Genomic DNA, 5684 nt, shown 5'->3' on the forward strand with positions numbered 1-5684 from the left:
CTAATCTTGTTCAAGGAATTGTACCTATACAGTTTATTTAAGAATGTAATGCAAATTTCTAGTCCTTGAAAGTTATTATTGCCAACTATTTAAGAGAATAAGGAAATGCAGGTTAGTAATTAGTCACTTTTTAGTCATGTTTTGAAGATCAAACAGAGATATATTTTAGATAGGTCATCTTCAAACACTTCAGAGATCTACATAATACGGCATTTAAGATGTTTTAATAACATAGGTTTCCTTTCTTTTAATGACATTGAGGCATGTCTGCTGCTGGCAACACCAATCTACTTCAGAGAAGATGTGCACCAAAGAAACTCCATTTGGAGTTTGCTTTCTTTGTGGTAAACATTAGCCACTGGGAAAGAAAGTGCCCTTGCCTTGAATGCTGATAGTATGCTGTCTAAATTGAACAAGCAGGATACAAAAGAAATAACTGCCAAGACAAGGTAGGACAGCAGTTCTGAATATCCTACTTCACAGAAAAGTCTGTCAGATATTCTAGGCCTATAGGCCAAAGAGAAATTCTCCAATGTTGCAAAGGAACTTTGGATGACTGTCCAGGCAGTCAGCTGTTTCTGTCAATTCTCACAATTTTTGGAAGGCTCTTTCTTGAACCTCCTATTACTCAGGTAGTATTATTACCTTCTCAGGTCTCAGATGGACTTTGTAGTTAAAGTTTTCCTTGTTACCAGATTCAGAAAAGTAATTCACTTAAGAGTTGTAAAGTATATAAGATTGAGAGACATACAAAGATAGTTTTGATAATGCAAGTTAGCATAGAAAATGAATTAAGTATAACCTTTTGGACTCACCAAGAAAAAGTAAATATGGAGTATATTCTCTGAATCTGTCAATCACTAATGGACTAGTCATTATTGATGTATTTATTGCATATATATATATATATAATATATAGTTATAGTACTTATTGTATATAGATTTTCTTATATTAGTTATAACCTTTTTTATTTTAGACAAAAAAAGGGGAAATGTGATATTTTGTTTGTGCTCTAACAAGTAAAGCTTCTCTGAAGACAGAGGACACAGCTAGCCAATGGCTAACCATAAAGGTCTGGAGGTCTGTACAGACAGACAGGAAGTGATATGACTGGTTGGAGAAAGGAATATAAAGTGGGAGAAGACAGGAGCTGATCGTTTTTTCATCTGAGAAGTTAGCAAGATAAGGATTGGCTGTGGCTTTCTCCTTTGTCTCTCTGATGTTTCAGCATTTACCCTGCTATCTAGCTCTAGGTTTTTATTATTAAGACTAATTAGAATTTGTACAGCAGGGCAGTTCAGTCTGACTATGACTATCCCAAATGTTCCTGCATCTGACTATGCTCTCCCACATATCTATAATAAGCTTTTTCCTCCACCAAACCTGGGATCAATCCATATTTTCTTTCCTTTTTATTTCTTCCTTTTTGTTTCTTCCTTTTTTATTTTTTTTATTAAATGACCACTATCCCAATTACTGGAAAAGTTACCCATAATTCTTTTAGTTATGTCCTCGAATATCTTTGTCCTGTGTTAGAGGTGAGAAGCTAATAGTCTCCCCTGGCAGGCGGAGGCAAGGACAATTAGACTCTCACCATCTGTTTCTAAAGAAAATTCCCTGCAAGTCTTGAGGTTCTATTTCACACATAGTAGATATCATTTTGAAGACAAAACTGCAGCAGTGTTTTGATAACGAATGTTTATCTTAGTAGTAACTAGGTCGGAGATAAGGGAAATCTTATTCTATTTCCTCTACTATCTGGCCAGGTGATACCAAGTAGATGACTTAACCACGCTTCAATAACACTCATTTAAAACAAGGATTAGATGAGATAACGGGATATGAGATGTATTAAATGAGTTAACACATGTCTGTCTTGCTATAAGAACTCAGTGTTCATTTTTATTATTTTTTTCCAACTGCCACGGCCATTTCTCTAGTTGCCTTTTTCAAAATAATTTCAAGTTTTCCCATTTCTCAGGTTATTGTTCTTTCTGGAACATAATATTTTTATAATTATTTGAGATTTTAATGCCATGCGCTCCCCATCCACACTGACTTCCCATTCCTGCCAGATCCACCTGGCCACCCTTGTGACTTCCCCCACCAAAAACAAGAAAAGAAAAAGAAAGAATACATCAGGTCCAATTTGTGTTGCCCATATACTCATTGGAACACAGTCAAACTCCCAATGGCCAGCCCCTTAAACTGAGTCCTTTAAGAGAAGACATCAACTGTGAAGTACCATGCTCCACCACCTTTATTACAATTTTTAAGGACTCTCTTCAGTAGCTTCCTGCCTGGACTATTACTTCTTTGAAGGTGTGTTAACTGAGACTGCACTTTGGTTTCCTGGCCACCCAGACCCGAATAATCACACAGAAACTATATTAATTGCAACACTGTTTGGCCAACGGCTCAGGTGTATTCCTAGCTAGCTCTTATATCTTAAATTAACCCATTTCTATTAATCTGTGTATAGCCATGAAGCTGTGGCTTACTGGTAAGTTTCTGGCATCTATCTCCTTTGGCAGCTATGTGGCATCTGCCTGGCTCTACCTTCTTTCTTCCTCTTCTCTGTTTGAGTTTTCTGCCTTCTATATTTTGCCCTGCCATAGGCCAAAGCAGTTTCTTTATTCACCAGTAGTAATAAAACATATTCACAGCATACGGGGGCATGCCACATTAGAGGTACAGGTGTCACAGAAGCCTTCAAAGTTTCTCATTCTCAATTATGAGTCTGCAAGTCATCGATACCACTGCAAAAGAAGATTCCCTACCCATAGCAGTTGGCAGCAGCATGGATCATGGACTTCCCCGTGGTTTCCTTCAGAGGACCACTGACATCCATATGGTCTCTGGTGGCAGAAAGTATCACTAACATATATATAGTATTTCTTGACCATTTTAATGTTGTGTTAATAAGTAAATTCTCCACTGCCTCCAAAGACACTGAGGTGAGATCTGTGTTTTTGTGTTTTCAGATTTATGCATGACATCCTGCAAAGGGATTTATTTGTCTGTCTTCCTCTTAAACTATTCAAAACAAGAACTTTGGTCTGTTTAATTTTGTTTTCTAAGCATTTAGTAAGATTGAAAATTAAACAAATAGTGCAGGTAGAATGATTAGGTCCTCAGAAACAGACCAGTTTGCATAATCTTGGTTTTGGAGGATCTACTATTTTTTGTAGTTGATTAATAAATGACTGACCCCTACATAGCAAAGAAGTCCCTGTAAACTCTCAAAAAGAACAGAAACATGCCGTTTACCCTTGACTGTGCCAATATTTTCTTAATAAAGCCTAAAGAATGTGTAACAAAAACAGGCCAAAACAACATTTGATTCTGCTAGTTTAATGACACTAGGCTGCATTCAGAATGGAAAGCAAATGTGTTTATAATAATTTTACAGGGGCAATTTATTTTTTTCCTCTGTATGCAATCTTTTATTGGGAAAAGAATTTTAAAGGCAGAGTGTATTATTTTTGTACATATATATGTAGTGACGTTTGTCTTTTTTTAAATTACAACTAAATTCTTTTTTCCCAGCTATGCTAACTGCAGTATTTCTTTTTCTTCTTTTTAAAAATTTTCCTTTTATTCAAAATAGAATTTTTCTTATGTAATTTGTCATGATTATGGTTTCTCTTTCTCTGCTCTTCCCAGTTTCTCTCCACCTCTTTTCTCATTTGTATCCACCCTCTTTCTGTTCCTTATTACAAAGCAAACAGGCTCCTAAGGGATAATAATAAAATAAAATAAGATAAGATAAAACAAAAACTACCACAATGAAATCAGTCAAAACAAACAAAGAGAAGAAAAAGAGCCCAAGAAAAGGTACAAGAGATAAATATAGATGCAGAGACTCACTCATTCTCACACTCGGGAATCAAGGACAATATATTTAAAGAATATCATTCAAATATTATTTTCCAATGCCTCTGGATTGCTGTTGGATAATGATAGCTGTTCATTATTGTCTAAAGTTCAAAGAGAAGAACTGGAAACTTCTAATTCTGCCAATTACCTAAGTGATTAACTGTTGGGTATTTACGTAGGAAGGTACAATACTTCTTTATCATAGCTTCTAATGAGCAAAGAATTAAACATAAAACTGCATTTTTTTTCCCGTTGATTTGTATCAAACCCTTACGAACCAGCTTCTTTGAGAATTATAAAGTCCTAATTCTCACTGAAAAGCATCCAAATTAAAACAAAATAGATGTCTTTGGCATTTGGAGATGGTCTTGTTATTTTTCAAAGGGCTTCTTCTGCAAGTTTAGGAAGTCTGCTGCCAGAAAACATTATGAGCCATTAAGAGCAAATCATAGAGCGGGGCTGTCATCATCATTGTTTTTCTTTCCATGCAAGTATGTTCTATTTATTCAATTTCATAAGATCTGAAGCAATTGCTCATCTTGTGTAAAATAGATGTTCTTAACCCTCATCATTTTTCATGGGCTCCTCTCCATTGCATGGCTTTCGAGACAAGGAGGGGGCTTTGCAGAAATGGTGAATAACATTTTCCTGTGGGAGCTCTAACTGCTAACTTCTATTCTGTAAAGACCCGGGTTCGGCTCATTCTGCCCTCGGTGCACTATTTGAATTTGAGCAAATTATTCAACCTTGACTTTTACTATAAAATAGGACATACATTTAGAAACAGATAAACTGGAAATGATTTCATTTGTCTTCAATGGTAATTTCAAAAGTCAACATATTTGACGTTGATTATCTTAGAAACTTTCCATACGCAAAAAATATTATCCTAATAAAACATTTTGCTTGGAAGAAAAATAAACTAATTCCCTACTGTACCCCTCCTGAGTACTGTTACTTCATGTGCTATGCTGTTCAACTTCTTCAGAACATTGTTCTTAAATACAAAACACCTCATGATGATGTTGGCTTCTACATCATGATTTTTTAAGGGGCTGAATCTACCTTCAGCTGACAGCAATTCCTAAGTCTTTTAAATAGGAGATCCAATCAATTTAACTCAGATTAATGATTCTCTGTATAATGGACTTCTGAAAATTTCATCAGGGTAGCTTATAGTGTGGGGACCTGACAGCCAGTCCTAGCCCGATGGCGCTGTGTTACTGCCTGCTCTATCCCAGTCAATAAAGGTCAGTTCACCTTGAGTGCTCAGATCTATGTAATAATTCACACATAATTCTTCAGTGATGGCTAAAAAACTTAGCCATTCCTTAGGGCCATTGACTTTGCTCTGGAATGTCTGTGAGATCCCAGTGGCCTGCAGAGAGATAAAAATAGGATAATGGTGTTCCTGCTGTGAGGGATTTAACCATTTGCTCTCTTCTTTTGTAAACTCCCTTATCACTGGGTCTGGGTTGACTGGTCTTTTTATTACAGGAAAGAGAAACAGAAGGGAGTAAGGCAATTTTCTTGCCAGCTATGGATTTCATAGACTATTGATTGTATTGTACACCTTAAATATCCACCTTCTTTTCCTTTTGGCACAGCATGCTGATTGGCTCTAAGGCTGCTGCCCTTTTGCTAGCAGTAAAAATAAGTAGGTTTAATCTAAATTGGAATTAAGTCTCAATCTTCAGTCTTTCCCGGTGGATTTCCCACAGTAAGTTGTCAAAATAACCTCTTAATGAATAACAGTAGGATCCACTGCTTTCTGCAGTGATGGAAATGAGTATTTCCCCAGTCC

This window comes from Microtus ochrogaster, chromosome 2 (assembly GCF_000317375.1).
Source record: "Microtus ochrogaster isolate Prairie Vole_2 chromosome 2, MicOch1.0, whole genome shotgun sequence".
NCBI lineage: Eukaryota > Metazoa > Chordata > Mammalia > Rodentia > Cricetidae > Microtus > Microtus ochrogaster.